The sequence below is a fragment of the Pseudophryne corroboree genome, chromosome 1 (genome assembly GCF_028390025.1).
Source record: "Pseudophryne corroboree isolate aPseCor3 chromosome 1, aPseCor3.hap2, whole genome shotgun sequence".
NCBI classification, from domain to species: domain Eukaryota; kingdom Metazoa; phylum Chordata; class Amphibia; order Anura; family Myobatrachidae; genus Pseudophryne; species Pseudophryne corroboree.
Genome location: NC_086444.1, coordinates 813961098 through 813982442, shown reverse-complemented (window position 1 = coordinate 813982442; position 21345 = coordinate 813961098). Strand labels below are relative to the sequence as shown.

At 50.3% G+C, this 21345-nt stretch overlaps 1 long non-coding RNA gene across 1 annotated transcript in view; it reads left to right on the top strand.

The window, feature by feature from the left end:
* The first annotated feature begins 2953 nt into the window (after window positions 1-2953).
* The window catches only part of LOC134949098 (uncharacterized), a 120855-nt gene continuing 102463 nt past the window's right edge, over window positions 2954-21345 (top strand). The window contains exon 1 of the long non-coding RNA XR_010183103.1: window positions 2954-3164. This is a non-coding gene — a long non-coding RNA (uncharacterized LOC134949098). The remainder of the gene's footprint in view (window positions 3165-21345) is intronic.

Below are 21345 nucleotides of genomic sequence, written 5' to 3'. Positions count from 1 at the left end.
GCGCACAGCTGCAGTGCTGTGCGCTACCTCATGAAGACTGAAAAGTCTTCTGCCGCCGGTTTCTGGACCTCTTCACTTTTCGGCATCTGCAAGGGGGTCGGCGGCGCGGCTCCGGGACCGGACTCCATGGCTGGGCCTGTGTTCGATCCCTCTGGAGCTAATGGTGTCCAGTAGCCTAAGAAGCCAATCCATCCTGCACGCAGGTGAGTTCACTTCTTCTCCCCTAAGTCCCTCGTTGCAGTGAGCCTGTTGCCAGCAGGACTCACTGAAAATAAAAAACCTAATAACTTTTTCTAAGCAGCTCTTTAGGAGAGCCACCTAGATTGCACCCTGCTCGGACGGGCACAAAAACCTAACTGAGGCTTGGAGGAGGGTCATAGGGGGAGGAGCCAGTGCACACCACCTAGTCCTAAAGCTTTTATTTTTGTGCCCTGTCTCCTGCGGAGCCGCTAATCCCCATGGTCCTGACGGAGTCCCAGCATCCACTAGGACGTCAGAGAAATAAAAACATGCCAATATACATATAATAATCCATTTGCTCCCCAATGTCTTTTTTTATTATATTATGTATTAAATTCCCTTTCTCTGTTTAGTCCTGCATACCCATAAGCGCCCGCAGGGTGGGTGCGGGACATTCTTTACCAGGGCCCATGCCTGTTACAGGGGCCTGGGTTCTACCTCTTCATACATCTCTCCCGTTGTACCCAGACGGTTTTCTGTATCCTATGCAACAGACTTCTGTATATGATCTGCAAAATTTGTTACTCAAAAACACCATTTATTTAAAAAGCCAGCTCACATGTCCTTGTTATACTGTAATTATTTACAAATATACATACACCCCTACTTGTATAAATAAACCATAAAACCAGTGTTCTTAAGATATTCAGCCCTTCAAATTTACCAGTATCTTATTCACATAAGCAAAATGCAGTGTATATGTTCCCAAAATGTATTAAACATAATTTTAATACTTTTACTATTTTATCCTTAACATGAACCAGTACAAGTGACTTCATAGTTCATACATATACATACCTCTTCCACAACACTATTAACCCCAAACCAGTAATTGCTCCTTAGCAGGTGATTCAAATATCGACCTAACTTCATATGTACTAGGTCACAGTTTTCCCTATCTTAAATTAATTTCCTAAACTGCTATATAACAAGGTCCCGTGTTCAGTGTTTATCACTAGGAATCATTATGAACTCTGCTTAATTTACACAGACAGAGTACAGCACGTTTCTATGATCACCCAGCACAGTGTGGTGAAAGCAGCAGCACCACAGACTTGTTTTCATGTCTTCTCACAGTCACGTAGCTACTCGTTTTCCACCGTAGTGGCGCACTAGCGCCACCACCTGGCTGGAGGTCGTCACACTGTTTCTCCTCCTGCTGTAGTAACATCGCCTGCCGATGATGCAGCTACGTGGGTGACATGGGTAATGTACGATAATGTATGTTGGTAAAGGATGGAAGGTCCGACGGGAAGTCTCAAATAGGCCCTACACACTGGGCGATATTACTGAAACATATGAACGATCTCGTTCATTAATGAATGAGATACCGTTCACATCTTTCAGTGTGGAGGCACCAGCGATGAACGATGCGCGGCCCCGCGCTCGTTCATCGCTGGTGCCCCGCCGCTTGTGCATGCAGGCCAATATGGACGATCTCATCCATATTTGCCTGCACTGCTATGAAGCCGGGTGATGGGGGGAGTGAAGAAACTTCACTCCCCCCGTCACTACCCCCCCCCCCCCCCAGGCCCATCGGCCGTATCCGCCATCGGGCAGCTCGGCGGCGGATCGCATAGTGTGTAGGGCACTATAGTCACATCCCCCAGATGATACATAGTACGAATCCAGATGTACCTGTTTCCTCTTCAATACCTGCTGCAAAGGGAGACTTTTGGCGGGCGCAAGTTTTGGCTGCAGAAAAATACAGTACTTACTAGATACATAACTATATTTCGCATCCCGTGAAGGTTGTTTGGCATCTTTAGAACTACAAATTCCAGGGTGCCTTTCATGGAAGAGTACAGTTTGTATGCATGTGAAATACACATCACAGCTCCTTAAATGTGTTCCATTTGCTGCACGATGAATAGTGTTTATTAAACAATTAGTATTTATTTAAAGGGGTTAGTTAGGATATTCTGGCACTCGCGAGCACGGCATTTGCAGTGGCGACGGATCCCGGTGAGTATTCTAACCCTAACCCACCCTTCCATCTGCCTAATCCTAACCGTCCCCCTAGTGCAGTGTTTCCAAACTCCAGTCCTCAGGGACCCCCAACAGTGCATGTTTTACAGATCTCCTCAGTATCACAACTGAATTAATTAGCTCCACCTATGGGTCTTTTAAAATGTGTCGGCCAGTATTGAGCACACCTGTGCACCAACTAGGACAGTGGTTCCCAACCTCGGTCCTCAAGTACCCCCAACAATTCATGTTTTCCAGGTCTCCTCACAGGATTGCAAGTGAAATAATTTGCTACACCTGTGGGTCTTTTAAAATGTGTCAGTGAGTAATGAATAGGGCCGGCCCGACGCATACGCGGGCTACGCAGCCGTGTAGAGCGCTAGGCAGTAGAGGGTGCTGCTGCAAACAGTGAGTCACCGTGACTCACTCTCTATAGCACCGCGGCAGCATGCCCTGGACACCGCTTCACCTCTTCACTGTGTCCTCCCGGCTCCCAGCCCTCCCCTGATAGCAGGATACAGGAAGATTTAAAGGGCCCTCCTGCCGATTGGCTCTGCCGCAGTATGCAATGTTCAGGTACAAGATCGGGGCACAGCACACAGGAATCTGCATTGCACTACTGGGTAAAAAAATCCCAGGAGACTCTGCAGAGGGATCAGAGGAGCATGTGCTGGTCTCTGATTGGAAGAGAGCCATCACATGCTCCACTGACCAGGAGAGATGATGCAGCAGGAGTTAGTCCTCACTTCCCAGCCAGGCACACAGACAGTTTCCATTGCAGCTTCTACCACACCAGTGACCAGCACCCTGCAGGCATAGGCACCCACCCACACTGTGAGCAGCTTGTGTGAGGTGGAGCAGCTGCCAGCCAGAGCCAGGAGATCCTCAGCCTAATGCCTGCTCCTCCCTCATCAGTTCCCCTGCCTATGACAGACTTGAAGATTCACCTCACACAGGTAGGTGGGAGTAGAAAGGAATGTAGCTTATACAAACAGAGGAGAAGCAGGTTAAAAGGAACAAGGAGTGGGTGCAGTCAGAGATAGATGATGTAACCACTGCCTCAGTCACCCATTATCTCCATGTCACCCTGCCTCAGTCACCCACTGCTCCCTGTCACACCTCTGCCTCAGTCACTGACTATCTCAATGTCACCCTGCCTCAGTCACCCACTGCTCCCTATCACCTCTGCCTCAGTCACCCATTATCTCCATCACCCCTGCCTCAGTCACCCACTATCTCCCAGTCACCCTGCCTCAGTCACCCACTATCTCAATGTCACCCAAATATCCCCCTTTCACCCCTGCCTCAGTCACCCACTGCTCCCTGTCACCTTTGCCTCAGTCACCCATTATATCCCTGTCACCCCTGTCTTAGTCTCCCACTATCTCAATGTCACCCTGCCTAAGTCACACAGTATCTCCCTGTCAGACCTGCCTCAGTCACCCACTATTTTCCTGTCACCACTGCCTCACCAGTCACTCCTGCCTCACCAGTTACCTACTATCTCCCTGTCACCCACTATCACTACCACTGTACCACGGGGAGTACAATTATGTAGCCACACCCCTTTCTTGTAAGACCACACCCCTTAGTGACACGTCTTTAGAAAGTTTATCCCATCAAGGGGCGCCAAAATTGATTTCTCTAACGTCCTAGAGGATGCTGGGGACTCCGTAAGGACCATGGGGAATAGACGGGCTCCGCAGGAGATAGGGTACTTTAAGAAAACTTTGGATTCTGGGTGTGCACTGGCTCCTCCCTCTATGTCCCTCCTCCAGACCTCAGTTTTACACTGTGCCCAGAGGATTAAGGGCGCACTGCAGGGAGCTCTCTTGAGTTCTTTGCTACAGAAAGCATTTTTGTTTGGATTTTTACTTTTTCACAGGGAGCACTGCTGGCAACAGGCTCCCTGCATCGAGGGACTGAGGAGAGAGGGGCAGACCTACTTAACTGATAGGATCTGCTGCCTCGGCTACTGGACACCATTAGCTTCAGAGGGGGTGAACACAGGTTCGTCCTGGGCGTCCACCCCCGGAGCCACGCCGCCGTTCTCCTCACAGAGCCAGAAGAACAGAAGCAAGAAGACGTCTCAGGCCGCAGAAGCCTTCAGCTTCACAGAGGTAACGCACAGCACTGCAGCTGTGCGTCATTGCTCCACATCACCTCACACACTCCGGTCACTGTATGGGTGCAGGGCGCAGGGGTGGGCGCCCTGGGCAGCAATAATAACACCTCTTAGATGGCAAATAGGTATATACATGTACAGCTGGGCACTGTACATGTATATAATTGAGCCCCCGCCATTTTACACGATTTTGAGCGGGACAGAAGCCCGCCGCCGAGGGGGCGGGGCTTCTCCCTCAGCACTCACCAGCGCCATTTCTCTCTCCACAGAACGCTGAGAGGAAGCTCCCCGGACTCTCCCCAGCTTACACACGGTGAAGGGAGTTTAAAAAGAGAGGGGGGGGGGGGCACATAATTGGCGGATAAAGTATAGTACAGCGCTGCTGGGGAAAAGCATTCTGTGTTGGTCTCCAGGTTGTTGCGCTGGGGTGTGTGTTGGCATACTCTCTCTCTGTCTCTCCAAAGGGCCTTTCAGGGGATACGGTCTTCAGAAAAAGTTTCCCTGGGTGTGTGCAGTGTGTCGGTACGTGTGTGTCGACATGTTTGATGAGGAAGGCTCGCTTAATGTGGAGGAGGAGTGCTTGAATGTCAGGTCGCCTTCGGCAACACCGACACCGGACTGGGTGGATATGCTGAACGTCTTGAATGCAAATGTAAATCTCCTGCATAAAAGATTAGACAAGGCTGAAGCTAGGGATCAGTCAGGTAGCCAGTCCGTGCCTGTCCCTGTGGTGCCAGGACCTTCAGGGTCTCAAAAGCGCCCCATATCCCAGGTCGCTGACACAGATACCGACACAGATACTGACTCTAGTGTCGACTATGAGGATGCAAAATTACAGCCGAAGGTGGCAAAAGGTACATGATTATTGCCATAAGAGGTTTTGCATATCACGGAGGAACCCCCTGTCCCTGACACAAGGGTTCACATGTATAAAGGGAAAAAGCCTGAGGTCACGTTTCCGTCCTCATTTGAGCTAAGCGAATTATGCGAAAAGGCTTGGGAATCTCCGGATAGGAGACTCCATGTTCCCAAAAGGATTCTCATGGCGTATCCTTTTCCACAGAAGGATCGGATACGATGAGAATCTGCGCCTAAAGTAGACAAGGCGCTGACACGCTTATCCAAGAAGGTGGCACTGCCTTCTCCGGATACTGCTTCCCTCAAGGATCCTGCTGATCGCAAGCAGGAAATTACCATGAAGCACATTTACACACATTCAAGAACTATAGTTAGGTCGGTCTGGGTTTGTAGTGCTGTCGTGGCATGGGCAAACTCCTTATCTACGGAGATGGACACCTTAGATAGGGATACCATTCTAATGACCATGGAGCATATCAGAGATGCTGCCTTGTATATGAGGGATGCTCAGAGAGACATTTGTTTACTAAGCTCTAGAATAAACACTATGTCTATTTCTGCTAGGCGGCTCTTGTGGACCCGACAGTGGACGGGAGACGCCGACTCAAAGCGGCATATGGAGTCATTGCCTTACAAGGGGCAGGAGTTGTTTGGAGAAGGCCTCTCGGACCTAGTCTCTACTGCTACGGCCGGTAAATCGAATTTTTTACCTTATGTTCCCCCGCAGCATTCTAAGAAGGTACCACATTATCAAATGCAGTCCTTTCGTTCCAATAAAAACAAGAAGGTACGAGGATCGTCCTTCGTTGCCAGAGGTAAAGGCAAGGGAAAAAAGCTGCACTCTGCTAGTTCCCAGGAGCAGAAGTCCTCCCCTACTTCCGCAAAGTCCACAGCATGACGCTGGGGCTTTCCGGGGGGAAGGGGGGGGGGGGGGGGGGTCAGATCAAGTGGGGGCACGTCTTCGTCTTTTCAGCCACGTCTGGGTTCAATCACAGGTGGATCCCTGGGCAATAGAGATTGTTTCCCAGGGATACAGACTGGAATTCGAAGACATGCCCCCTCGCCGGTTTTTCAAATCGGCTCTGCCGGCTTCCCCGTCAGAGAGGGAGCTAGTGTTAGCGGCAATTCACAAATTGTACATTCAACAGGTGATAATCAAGGTTCCTCATCTCCAGCAAGGAGAGGGTTATTATTCATCCCTGTTTGTGGTACCGAAACCGGACGGTTCGGTCAGACCCATTCTAAATCTAAAATCCCTGAACCTGTACTTGAAGAGGTTCAAGTACAAAATGGAATCGCTCAGAATGGTCATCGCCAGCCTGGAGGGAGGGGATTGGATGGTGCCCCTGGACATAAAGGATGCGTACCTTCATGTTCCGATTTTCCCCCCTCACCAGGCGTTTCTGAGGTTTGCAGTACAGGATTGTCACTACCAATTTCAGACGTTGCCGTTTGGTCTTTCCACGGCCCCGAGAATTTTCACCAAGGTAATGGCGGAAATGATGGTGCTCCTGCGCAAGCAGGGAGTCACAATTATCCCGTACTTGGACGATCTCCTTATAAAGGCGAGATCTCGGGAGAAGTTGCTGGACAGCGTGTCTCTGTCCGTGAAGATGTTGCAGATGCACGGCTGGATTCTCAAATCCCAGCTAGTACCTGCAACGCGTCTGACCTTTTTGGGCCTGATTCTAGACACAGACCAAAAAAGAGTTTTTCTTCCGGTGGAGAAGGCTCAGGAGCTCATAGCCCTGGTCAGGAACCTTTTAAAGCCAAAAAAAAGGTTTCGGTGCATCATTGCACAAAGGTTCTGGAGAAGATGGTGGCTTCATACGAGGCCATCCCCTTCGGCAGGTTCCATGCGAGGACTTTCCAATGGGACCTATTGGACAAATGTTTCGGGTCCCATCTACATATGCAGAAACGGATCACCCTGTCTCCCAGGGCCAGGGTATCTCTCCTGTGGTGGCTGCACAGTGCTCACCTCCTAGAGGGTCGCAGGTTCGGCATTCAGGACTGGATCCTGGTGACCACGGACGCGAGCCTCCGAGGTTGGGGGGCTGTCGCACTGGGAATAAATTTCCAAGGTCTCTGGTCAAGCCTAGAGACTTGTCTCCACATCAATGTCCTGGAGTTAAGGGCCATTTACAACGCCCTACGCCAGGCGGAAGAGTGGCTTCAGAACAAACCGGTTCTGATTCAGTCGGACAATATCACGGCAGTGGCTCATGTAAACCGCCAAGGCGGCACAAGGAGCAGAGTGGCCATGGCAGAGGCAACCAGGATTCTGCGCTGGGCGGAAGGCCATGTAAGCGCACTATCAGCAGTGTTCATCCTGGGGGTGGACAACTGGGAGGCGGACTTCCTCAGCAGGCACGACCTGCATCCGGGAGAGTGGGGACTTCATCAAGAAGTCTTCACACAGATCGTGGATCAGTGGGGACTGCCTCAAATAGACATGATGGCGTCCCTTCTCAACAAAAAGCTAAAGAGGTATTGCGCCAGTTCAAGAGACCCTCAGGCGGTAGCGGTAGACGCTCTGGTGACACCATGGGTGTTCAGATCGGTCTAGGTGTTTCCTCCTCTGCCTCTCATACCCAAGGTGTTGAGATTAATAAGACTAAGAAGGGTCAGAACAATTCTCATTGTTCCAGATTGGCCAAGGAGGACTTGGTATCCGGATCTGCAAGAGTTGCTCACAGAAGATCCGTGGCCTCTTCCTCTAAGGCAGGACCTGCTGCAGCAGGGGCCCTGTCTGTTCCAAGACTTACCGCGGCTGCGTTTGACGGCATGGCGGTTGAACGTCGGATCCTAGCTGAAAAAGGGATTCCGGAGGAGGTCATTCCTACCCTGATCAAGGCTAGGAAGGATGTGACATCAAAACATTATCACCGTATATGGCGGAAATATGTTTCTTGGTGTGAGGCCAGAGCTGCTCCTACGGAGGAGTTCCATTTGGGCCGTCTGCTTCACTTCCTTCAAACGGGAGTGAATTTGGGCCTAAAATTAGGGTCCATAAAGGTCCAAATTTCGGCCTTATCCATTTTCTTTCAAAGAGAATTGGCTTCTCTTCCTGAAGTACAGACTTTTGTGAAGGGAGTGCTGCATATTCAGCCTCCCTTTGTACCTCCGGTGGCGCCTTGGGATCTTAACGTGGTATTAAGTTTCCTCAAGTCACCTTGGTTTGAACCACTCAAAACAGTGGAGTTGAAATACCTCACTTGGAAAGTGGTCATGTTGTTGGCCTTAGCTTCTGCAAGGCGTGTTTCGGAATTAGCGGCTTTGTCATATAAAAGCCCATACCTGATTTTTCACGTGGATAGGGCAGAGTTGAGGACTCGTCCTCAATTTCTGCCCAAGGTGGTCTCATCTTTTCATATGAACCAACCTATTGTCGTGCCTGTGGCTACACAGGACTTGGAGGACTCCGAGTCCCTGGATGTGGTCAGGGCTTTGAAGATTTACGTGACCAGAACAGCTAAGATCAGGAAGACTGAAGCTCTGTTTGTTCTGTATGCGGCCAACAAGGTTGGCGCTCCTGCTTCAAAGCAGACAATTGCTCGCTGGATCTGTAACACGATTCAGCACGCGCATTCTACGGCAGGATTGCCATTGCCTAAATCGGTTAAGGCCCATTCCACTAGGAAGGTGGGCTCTTCTTGGGCGGCTGCCCGAGGGGTCTCGGCACTACAACTGTGCCGAGCTGCTACTTGGTCGGGATCAAACACCTTTGCAAAGTTCTATAAGTTTGATACCCTGGCTGAGGAGGACCTCCTGTTTGCTCAATCGGTGCTGCAGAGTCATCCGCACTCTCCCGCCCGTTTGGGAGCTTTGGTATAATCCCCATGGTCCTTACGGAGTCCCCAGCATCCTCTAGGACGTTAGAGAAAATAGGATTTTACTTACCGGTAAATCTATTTCTCGTAGTCCGTAGAGGATGCTGGGCGCCCGTCCCAAGTGCGGATTTCTTCTGCAAGACTTGTATATAGTTATTGCTTACATAAGGGTTATGTTATAGTTGGTCGGTCTTGAACCGAGGCTATGTTACTTGTTCATACTGTTAACTGGGTAGTTTATCACAAGTTATACGGTGTGATTGGTGTGGCTGGTATGAATCTCGTCCTTAGGTTACATAAATCCTTTCCTCGTACTGTTCATATCCTCTGGGCACAGTTTCTCTAACTGAGGTCTGGAGGAGGGACATAGAGGGAGGAGCCAGTGCACACCCAGAATCCAAAGCTTTCTTAAAGTGCCCTATCTCCTGCGGAGCCCGTCTATTCCCCATGGTCCTTACGGAGTCCCCAGCATCCTCTACGGACTGCGAGAAATAGATTTACCGGTAAGTAAAATCCTATTTTTTTTGCTTACTAAAAAAAAATAAGCTTGGGCCGGCACTGGTAATGAATACACCTGTTCAACTGCTAGGTGATCTAGAAAACATGAACAGTTGTGGGTACTTGAGGACCGAGGTTGGGAACCACTGAACTAGGAGATTTGTAAAACATGCAGTGTTAAACTGCCCATACACCTAAAGTGTTATTGTCCAATCTAGCTGGTTGGAGCGACAATCTGACAATGTATCATTTGCTCCCAAACACTGAAAAATAGACAAAAATGGTCAGACAAATGGGTAAATCCATTTGATTTAACCAATTTGTCTGAACGACCATTTTTGTCAGTTTTCCAGCATTTCTGAGCCAATGGTCAATTGTAATTTGCTCCCGTAAATTACCAGATTTTTGTACCAACCAGCCAGATTAGATAATACATTTTTAGGTGTATGGGCAGCTTCAGGTGTCCCTGAGGACCAAGTTTGGGAGACACTGGCCTAGTGCCTAGCCCTAATATTCACTGTCGGGATTTGTTGGCATTGCAAACGTCAGGGTTTGTGACGGTCTGGATCCTGACCGTTCACAATAGGCTAGCATGTGCCTTATCAGTACTGTGCATGCACGCGTGAGCATGGGTCATTTCAAGGGGGAGAAAGAAATGGTTATTGTTCATTTTATAGTCACTGGTGCTTACCTAGATTTGGACAGAAGCTCATGTGATTTGCAAGTGCAAGATACTTTCCATCCCCCATAATTACACATATATGTAAGATTTGTCCAGCCTGGCAAGGGTGGTATATGTGCCTGGTTTCCGCAAAGGAGCTGTGGCACCTGCTGATGCGCAGTCAGGGAAGGCAGAGCCTCACCTGACATTCTCCAGTATATGCCAGAGTTTTGATAATAAAAATGATCAGAATAATTCAAAGATGTGTATAATATATATATATATATATATATATATATATATATATATATTTCTCTATCGTCCTTGTGGATGCTGGGGTTCCTGAAAGGACCATGGGGAATAGCGGCTCCGCAGGAGACAGGGCACAAAAAGTAAAGCTTTCCGATCAGGTGGTGTGCACTGGCTCCTCCCCCTATGACCCTCCTCCAGACTCCAGTTAGATTTTTGTGCCCGGCCGAGAAGGGTGCAATCTAGGTGGCTCTCCTAAAGAGCTGCTTAGAGAAAGTTTAGCTTAGGTTTTTTATTTTACAGTGAGTCCTGCTGGCAACAGGATCACTGCAACGAGGGACTTAGGGGAGAAGGAGTGAACTCACCTGCGTGCAGGATGGATTGGCTTCTTGGCTACTGGACATCAGCTCCAGAGGGACGATCACAGGTACAGCCTGGATGGTCACCGGAGCCGCGCCGCCGGCCCCCTTGCAGATGCTGAAGTAAGAAGAGGTCCAGAATCGGCGGCTGAAGACTCCTGCAGTCTTCTAAAGGTAGCGCACAGCACTGCAGCTGTGCGCCATTTTCCTCTCAGCACACTTCACACGGCAGTCACTGAGGGTGCAGGGCGCTGGGAGGGGGGCGCCCTGGGAGGCAAATGAAAACCTTTTTTGGCGAAAAATACCTCACATATAGCCCCCAGAGGCTATATGGAGATATTTAACCCCTGCCAAGATTCACTAAATAGCGGGAGACGAGCCCGCCGAAAAAGGGGCGGGGCCTATCTCCTCAGCACACAGCGCCATTTTCTCTCACAGAAAGCCTGGAGAGAAGGCTCCCAGGCTCTCCCCTGCACTGCACTACAGAAACAGGGTTAAAACAGAGAGGGGGGGCACTGATTTTGGCGATATTGAGATATATATAAAGATGCTATAAGGGAAAACACTTATATAAGGTTGTCCCTATATAATTATAGCGTTTTGGTGTGTGCTGGCAAACTCTCCCTCTGTCTCCCCAAAGGGCTAGTGTGAGTCCTGTCCTCTGTCAGAGCATTCCCGGTGTGTGTGCTGTGTGTCGGTACGTGTGTGTCGACATGTATGAGGACGATGTTGGTGAGGAGGCGGAGAAATTGCCTGTAATGGTGATGTCACTCTCTAGGGAGTCGACACCGGAATGGATGGCTTATTTAGGGAATTACGTGAGAATGTCAACACGCTGCAAGGTCGGTTGACGACGTGAGACGGCCGACAAACTATTAGTACCGGTCCAGGCGTCTCAGAAACACCGTCAGGGGCGTTAAAAACGCCCATTTACCTCAGTCGGTCGACACAGACACAGACACGGACACTGAATCCAGTGTCGACGGTGAATAAACAAACGTATTTCTCATTAGGGCCACACGTTAAGGGCAATGAAGGAGGTGTTGCATATTTCTGATACTACAAGTACCACAAAAAAGGGTATTATGTGGGAGTGAAAAAACTACCTGTAGTTTTTCCTGAATCAGATAAAATAAAATGAAGTGTGTGATGATGCGTGGGGTTACCCCGATAGCAAATATTGGCGTTATACCTTTTCCCGCCAGAAATTAGGGCGCGTTGGGAAACACCCCTTAGGGTGATAAGGCGCTCACACGCTTATCAAGTGGCGTTACCGTCTCCAGATACGGCCGCCCTCAAGGAGCCAGCTGATAGGAAGCTGGAAAGATATCCTAAAAAGTATATACACACATACGGTGGTTATACTGCGACCAGCGATCGCCATCAGCCTGGAGATGCAGTGCTGGGTTGGCTTGGTCGGATTCCCTGACTGAAAATATTTTATTCATATAGAGCATTTAATAGGATGCATTCTATATATATGTACGTGAGATGCACAGAGGGATATTTGCTCTCTGGCATCAAGATAAGTACGTTGTCCATATCACCCAGAAGATGTCATGGACACGACAGTGGTCAGGTGATACAGATCCCATACGGCACATGGAAGTATTGCCGTATAAAGGGAAGGAGTTAGTTGGGGTCGGTCCATCGGACCTGGGGACCACGGCAACAGCTGGGAAATCCAACCTTTTTACCCCAAGTTACATCTCAGCTGAAAAAGACACCGTCTTTTCAGCCTCAATCCTTCCTTTCCCATGAGGGCATGCAGGCAAAAGGCCAGTCATATCTGCCCAGACATAGAGGTAAGGGAAGTAGACTGCAGCAGGCAGCCCCTTCCCAGGAAAAGAAGCCCTCCACCGCGTCTGCCAAGTCCTCAGCATGACGCTGGGGCCGTGCAAGCGGACTCAAGGTGGGGGGGTAGTCTCAAGAGTCTCAGCGCGCAGTGGGATCACTCGCAGGTTGACCCCTAGATAGTACAAGTATTATCCCAGGGGTACAGATTGGAGAGTCGAGACATCTTCTCCTCGCAGGTTTCTGAAGTCTGCTTTACCAACGGCTCCCTCCGACAGGGAGGCAGCATTGGAAACAATTCACAAGCTGTATATCCAGCAGGTGATAATCAAAGTACCCCTCCTACAACAAGGAAAAGGGTATTATTTTTCCACACTATATTGTGGTACTGAAGCCAGACGGCTTGGTGAGACATAGTCTAAACTGAAATCTTTGAACACTTACATAAAAGGTTCAAATCGAGATGGAGTCACTCAGAGCAGTGATAGCGAACCGGAAAAAAGGGGACTATATGGTGTCCCTGGACATCAAGGATTACCTCCATGTCCAAATTTGCCCTTCTCAACAAGGGTACCTCTGGTTCGTGGTACAGAACTGTCAATATCAGTTTCAGACGATGCCGTTTGAATTATCCACGGCACCCCGGGCCTTTTACCAAGGTAATGGCCGAAAAGATGTTTCTTCAAAGAAAAAAGGCATCTAAATTATCCCTTACTTGGACGATATCCTGAAAAGGGCAAGTTCCAGAGAACAGTTGGAGGTCGGAAGAGCACTATCTAAAGTAGTTCTACGACAGCACGACTGGATTCTAAATATTCCAAGAATCGCAGCTGTTTTCCGACGATACGTCTGCTGTTCCTAGGAATGATTCTGGGCATAGTCCAGAAAAAGGTGTTCCTCCGGGAGGAAAAAGCCAAGGAGTTATTCGGCCTAGTCAGAAACCTCCTAAAACCAGGCCAAGGATCAGTGCATCAATGCACAGGAGTCCTGGGAAAAATGGTGGCTTCTTACGAAGCGATTCCATTCGGCAGATCTTAGGGGATTTGCTGGACGAATGGTCCGGATCGCATTTTCAGATGCATCAGCGGATAATCCTGTCTCCAAGGACAAGGGTGTCTCTTCTGTGGGGGCTGCAGAGTGCTCATCTTTTAGAGGGCAGCACACGCAGCATTCAGGACTGTGTTCTGGGGACCACGGATACCAGCCTGAGAGGCTGGGGAGTAGTCACACAGGGAAAAAATTTCCAAGGAAGTGTGGTCAAGTCTGGAGACTTCTCTCCACATGAATATACTGGAGCTAAGGGCAATTTACAATGCTCTGAGCCTAGGAAGACTCCTGCTTCAAAGTCAACCGGTGCTGATCCAGTAGGACATCATCATGGCGGTCGCCCACGTTATCAGACGGGGCGACACAAGAAGCAGGAGGGCAATGACAGCAAGGATTCTTCGCTGGGCGGAAAATCATGTGATAACACTGTCAGCAGTGTTCATTCCGGGAGTGGGCAACTGGGAAGATTTCCTCAGCATAAATGAATTCCACCCGGAAAAGTGGAAACTTAATCTGGAAGTTTCCACATGATTGTAAACCGTTGGGAAAGACCAAAGGTGGTTATGATGGCGTCCCACCTGAAGCGCCAGGTCAAGAGACACTCAGGCAATAGCAGGGACGCTCTGGTAACACCGTCGGTGTACCAGTCGGTGTATGTGTTCCATCCTCTGCTTTTCATACCCAATGTATTGAAAATGATAGGAAGGAGAGGAGTAAGAACTATACTCGTGGCTCCGGTTTGGCCAAGAAGGACTTGGTTCCCGGAACTTCAAGAGATACTAAGAAGGGTCTTGATTCGGCAAGAACCGTGTCTGTTCCGGGACTTACCGCAGCTGCGTTGACGCCAAGGCGGGTGAACGCCGGATCCTAAGGGAAAGAGGCATTCCGGAAGAGGTCATCCCTACCCTGGTCAGAGCCAGGAAGGAGGTGACCGCACAACATTATCACCACTTAGGTGAAAATATGTGCCAGGGTGTGAGTCCAGGAAGGCTCCACGGAAGAATTTCAACTAGGTTAATTTCTACATTTCCTGCAAACAGGAGTGTCTATGGGTCTCAAATTGGGTCCATTAAGGTTCAAATTTCGGCCTGTTGATTTTCTTCCAGAAAGAGATTGGCTTCAGTTCCTGAAGTCCAGAAGTTGTTAAGGGAGTACTGCATATACAGCCCCTTTGATGTCTCCAGTGGCACTGGGCGATCTCAACGTAGTTTTGGGATTCCTAAAAAATCACATTGGTTTAAACAACTCAAATCTGTGGATTTGATATATCTCACATGGAAAATGACCATGCTGTTGGTCCTGGCCTCGGCCAGGCGAGTGTCAGAATTGGCGGCTTTATCTCACAAAGCCATATCTGATTGTCCATTCGGACAGAGCAAAGCTGCGGACTCGTCCCCAGTTTCTCCTTAAGGTGGTGTCAGCGTTTCACCTGAACCAGCTTATTGTGGTACCTGCGGCTACTAGGGACTTGGAGGACTCCAAGTTGCTGGATGTTATCAGGGCCCTGAAAATATAGTTTCCAGGTTGGCTGGAGTCAGGAAATCTGACTTGCTGTTTATCCTGTATGCACCCAACAATGCTGGGTGCTTCTGCTTCTAAGCAGTCGATTGCTCGTGGGATTGGTAGCACAATTCAACTTGCACATTCTGTGGCAGGCCTGCCACAGTCTAAATCTGTTAAGGCCCATTCCACAAGGAAGGTGGGCTCATCTTGGGCGGCTGCCCGAGGGGTCTCGGCATTACAACTTTGCCGAGCAGCTACGTGGTCGGGGGAGAACACGTTTGTAAAATTCTACAAATTTGATACCCTGGCAAAAGAGGACCTGGAGTTCTCTCATTCGGTGCTGCAGAGTCATCCGCACTCTCCCGCCCGTTTGGGAGCTTTGGTATAATCCCCATGGTCCTTTCAGGAACCCCAGCATCCACAAGGACGATAGAGAAAATAAGAATTTACTTACCGATAATTCTATTTCTCGGAGTCCGTAGTGGATGCTGGGCGCCCATCCCAAGTGCGGATTATCTGCAATACTTGTACATAGTTATTGCTAACTAAATCGGGTTATTGTTGTTGTGAGCCATCTTTTCAGAGGCTCCGCTGTTATCATACTGTTAACTGGGTTCAGATCACAGGTTGTACAGTGTGATTGGTGTGGCTGGTATGAGTCTTACCCGGGATTCAAAATTCCTCCCTTATTGTGTACGCTCGTCCGGGCACAGTACCTAACTGGAGTCTGGAGGAGGGTCATAGGGGGAGGAGCCAGTGCACACCACCTGATCGGAAAGCTTTACTTTTTGTGCCCTGTCTCCTGCGGAGCCGCTATTCCCCATGGTCCTTTCAGGAACCCCAGCATCCACTACGGACTCCGAGAAATAGAATTATCGGTAAGTAAATTCTTATTATATATATATATATATATATATATATATATATATATATATATATATATATATATATATATATGATACGGTCGTTAGGTCGACAGTCATTAGGTCGACCACTGAAGGTCAACATGCATTAGGTCGACATGGTCATTCGTTTTTCTAAAAAAATAATTTATTATAATTTTTTCATACTTAACGATCCACGTGGACTATGATTGTAACGGTAACCTTCGCTCGCCATGCGAGGGGACGCGGTGCACTAATTGGGGTTCCCCATCACTTTACGAAGAAAACACCAAAAACAGTGAAAAAACCCATGTCGACCTAGTGACCGTGTCGACATATTGTCCCTGTCGACATAATGCATGTCGACCTTCCATGGTCGACCTGACTGTCGACCTAAGTTGGGTCTTCCAACGACCCATACCCATATATAAGGTAACAAAGTATATACAATTTTACCAACTGCAGATCATCGCTAATAAGATTATCTAACGCCAATGCGGCTGAATAAGGGTCAAGAATGAGTGATCATAATTTATACAACCATTTATACCATTATTTATTTTTTCTCAAAATAGTGACATGAATTCATGTAAAATAAAAAATAAATGTAAGACGTAATAATAAATAGTATTGTATTTAAAATCAAATATAACTTCAGCGCTTTATACAGCAGATGCAGTCTCATATTAGAAATGATACTCAGGTGCCAAATAAAATCCGAATGTCTCAGTCAGCATAGTTAAATGTTATATTAGAATGCTGCGTGAATCTGTGGAACTACAAGCCCCATATATATGCTGCACTGCACAAACTCTCAATTGACAATAAAGATTCAACACGTTCAGCAGTCCGGTTGTGCAAATCACCACGTTATGCAATACCTGCTGCTACTGTAGCATTAGCAAAAGTGGGAGGAAGGCCGATACACCCAATCATCAATTACCACATTTGATTCACCTCCTAATAAGCACATACAGTATGCATCTGTCGCTGGGTCCTCCGGCGGATGCACCGCGTGACGGGGGTCCCGGCGTTCCCCATGTGGGGAGTGCTGTGCTGGCGCTGCTGCAACAAGTCAGCCTGCTTCCCGGTGCTGCGGCGGGTCTCCCTGGCGGGTGCCCCGCAGTGGTGATGTAGGTACTGTGTCTGTGGCTCCCGGGGGCTCCCCTCGGCTGCCCGTTTCCCCATTGTTAGGTTTCCTGTCGCACAGCAGCGGAGGGGGGCGTTATTGGGCCCACGGCCGGAGTCTCTGGGCCTGGGCCTGCTGCCGGGTCCCCAAGTGGGAGCGTTCGTGCTCTCCCTGCTGGGCATTCCGGGATGCCGCGGTTGGTTCCGGCGCGGATTTTCCGGTCATCTTCCTTCACGCTGCCAGGTCTTCCCCCGCTGATGGCTTCCCAAGGGGTTTATCCAAAGCATGTTTTTCTGGCTATTTTGGCCGGAAAGCACCATTTCCCCGTTACCGGTGGCACTCAGCGACATGGTCTGCCTGTGCTGGTGGCCCCTGTTTTCCCCCCACATATTTTACGGTTTCAAGTTTTGGGGTTCAGCCCACATGTTCCTTTAGCAGGCCTCATACTTTGTTGCACCCTCATACTTCTGCGGGGCCTTATCAGTTTCCCCAGAGTCCGGCCCAGCAGACATCATATTGGCAGTCTCCCCTTGTTCCCGTACATGTTGCGGGGTTTCTCCTCACTTCCTAGGCTCCCTGGCTGCCGGCCTATAGCATGGTGGATGTCCCGGCGGGCAGGGCTGCACCTGCCACCGCGGCTCAGCCCGCGCCATGTTTGTTTCCTTCGCCTCCTGGTTACCCTCTTGTTTCCAGTGAGGCGGTGCAACCCCACCCCCCTCACCCCTTTCCTTCCGCATTTGTCTGCTGTTGGTGGCGTTAATGCGCAGGCTGTAACCCTGGTTTGTTGTTCCCCATGAGTTTGCAGTTTTGGAGCAGGTGTTGAGTCGGAGGTCGACGTGAGATCCGGATCGGTGTCCTCAGGAGGCGTGTGGAGCGAGATAGTCGTCGGGCGGGGAGGCTGACAGCGTTCCGGGCTCTTCGGGTGCGGGTGAGCATGCAATTTTTTTTCTTTTCCTCTTCTAGTCCTTTTAGTAGTGTTTACTCTGGGTCACCCGGGCGCAGGGTAGGTTAGCTCCGCTTCCTTGCGCAGCGCATAGTTTCAGTGACTTGGCCGGGTCGGGGACAATGGTACCGTCTGATCCCTCACCTTTTGGGTGTGATGGCCGGTAGCTCCGTAGTGGGTGCTGTTTTTCCTCTATCATACCAGGCCTGGCACAGGTTTTGAGTCCCGCGTTGCTATGTTTTTGGTTCTTGTCTTTGTTTGGTAGGTCGCTGCCCCGCGGGGTCAGATTCTCTGTTGTGGATACGGTGCCGTCCGTTGTACTGGGACGTTTCAGGCAAGGATGCGTGGGGGCTTGTGTGGCCCACTTTTCTACGCCCCCCCCTTTCTATAAATCTCTGTTTGTGTGTCTCCCCTTTTGGGGTGGTGCACGGGTAGGTCCCGGGTTGGTTCCCGTCATTTGGTCACCCACAGGGGGTGGGGTTCGGTTCTTGTTGCCGTTGCGGGTGCTTCCCACAGGGTGCGTTCTCATTTTCTTCTGGGGCGCTGCGTTTTTTGTTTCCATGGCGACGTTCTCTATGCAGGCCCGGGCGGCTGCTCGGTTCACAGTAAGTTTTAGCTCCGGTTGTGTCGTTTCAGGTTCTTGGTTCCCGTTGGGTCTGGTAGAACGAGGGTTTTGGCGTGCTGCCCCAGTTATTGGGTAGGGGTGGTTTCGGCCATTCGTGGCCGTCACCTTCCTGCGGACAAGGTCCAGCGGCATACGGATACTTTTCTGTTTTTGCTAGTCAGCGTAAGGGCGGCTCATGCTGGGGCCTATTTGGCTGGGCTCTTGTACTTTTGGTTTTGCATTTCTTTCACCCTTGGGTGTCTGACCGGTTATCTCCGACTTTCGCGGTTGCCCCGAGCCATTACGGCTCAGGGACTTTTTCACTCAGCCTCTTATTTTCGCAGGGGTTTCACTGGGAGCCTCTTGTTGTTGGAATTGTTTCCTTTCGTTGTCGCATCGGCGTTGGGAGCGCTGGGGTTTTTTCGGATCGGTCTATTGTTTTCTGGGTGATTGCCTGGGCGTGGTTCACGCTCTTCACGATCGGCGTTCTTCCTCCCTCTCGGCCCTCCGTCCCCATATGTTTGCATGCGACGTGACCTGGGTATGGCCCCTGGGGTGGCAGCGGCTTGGTGGTGCTTACGCTTTGTTACATTCCGTGCGTCGGTGCCTGGGGCAGCTGTTGATGTTTCTATCTATGCCGGCCTTGGGTCTGGTGAATGGCCGAGTTGGTCCTGCTACTTGGATGGGCCAGTATGGGGCTGCTCCCATGCTCCGGTCGATGGCTCGGATTGCCGTGCTTCGTTGGCTTTTGGGAGTAGGTTGGGTCACTCCGGTGGGTTGTGTTTATTGGGTCACTTTCGGATGTTTGACGGCATTTGTCTGGGGGGTTTTCCCGGGAGGGCAGGTCCGAGGCGGCCCTGGCATCTGCCCTTGCAGGCATTTCTTTTCGCTCCATACTACTGCAGCTGTTGGGCCCCAACGGGTCTGTCGTACTATCCATGGCCCTTAATGGGTGAGCGACGGGGCACCATATGCCTGCAGTTTTGGGGGGCCCGTTAATTTGAAGCTGTTCGTGGTCCCTTTAGGTGTCTGAACAAGCGTGGTGTAGTCGGCTTATGAGGTTTGCGTTGTTCGTGATAGTTTTTTTGTGCTGGTTTTCTTTGGGATCGGTGGTTTCGGTTGCCGGTGGCAAGTCGTCTTTGTACTCCGGCTTACCTTTCAGTGATGTTTTGTTGCGGTTACGACCGGGCACGGTGCGGCCTTGCCCGTTCTGCAGCGGATTGGATTGGCCTGGGTCTTTGGTTGCCCCTTAGGGCACAGGCGTAGACGGCTGGTGGCCCATTGCACTTGGCGGTGGACTGTGTCCGTTGCGACTGTTAAGGGATGGGCATTTTCTTTTGTGTGCCCTCCTCTGAGGGGGGGTCCTCTTCTGTAGTTTGGTTCTCTGCTGCTCCTACGGCTATGGTGGTTGCCGGGGGTTTTTTGCAGTGGGGGGGGGGGGGGGGGACCAGGGTACTCATTCCTTGCGATTTGGGGCGTGCTGCAGAGGCGGTTTCTTCAGTGGTAGCTTTTTTGGGTGCTGGGCTGCTGGGGATATGCGTGATATTCAACCTCTCTGCGTTTGGGTAAGGTTATCGGGCTATGATACCCATTTCCTTGCGGATTGGGGATGTTGCGCATGCCGCGGCAGCGGGTGCTTCAGCGGCAGTAATTCAGGTGCGGGGCTGCTGGGAGTCTGTGTGATTTGTAGCCTCTGTACGTTTTGGTTGAGGTTTTAGGGCTATGGTACCCATTCCTTGCGGATTGGGGCTGTTGCGCGTGCTGCGGTGGTAGGTTCTTTAGCGGCAGCGCTTCGGGTGCTGGGCCGCGGGGGCTTTGCGTGATATGGAATTTTTTAGAGCGGGAGTACCCATTCCTTGCGGATTTGGCCAGCTACGCGTACTGCGTTGGCAGGTTATTTGGCGGCAGCGTTTTCCGGTGCTGGGCCGCTGGGGATTTGCATTGTTTTAAGCTTAGGACTGGGGTACCCGTTTCTTGCGGTTTGAGGCAGCTGTTCATGCTGCGGTGGCGGGTTTGGCAGCAGCAGCGATTCAGGTACTGGGCCGCTGGGCATCTGCGTGGTATCCTACGTGTGTACGTTGGATAAGGTTTTCGGGCTATGGTTCCCCTTTCCTTGCAGAGGGGGGGCAGTTGCGCATGCTGCAGTGGCAGTTTCTTCAGTGGAAGCGATTCAGGTGCTGGGCCACTGGGAGTGTGCGTTGTGTTGCGGTTTGGCGGAAAGTCGCTACCAGCCAGCGATCAAGAGTGTGCATAAGTGGTCATTGTGGGACGCCCCCTTTTGGTAAGATGGCGAGTGTGTCCTCTCCCTGCGGGTGGACTACGGACGTTCCCGTACGGTTTCGTACATTGCGCTGCTGGAGTAAAGGGTGGTGTGTTCTGCACAATGCGGATTATGCTTTAGGAGGTGGTGGGTAGTCCCCTCCTAGGTTTTCAGTATTCTGCTAGTTGACTGATGCTGGTGGGTTGGTAGTGCCATTTTCTAACAGCGTTTTGGGTTGCGGCTTCAGGTATATGGTACCCATTCCTTGCGGATTGGGGCAGCTGCGCCACCTACGGTGGCTGCGATTCGGGTGCTGGGCCATTGGTGAATCTGCGTTGTATAAGTTGTTTATGTTTGTTGCGCCTGTTGCGCTACCCCAAAAACTATGTT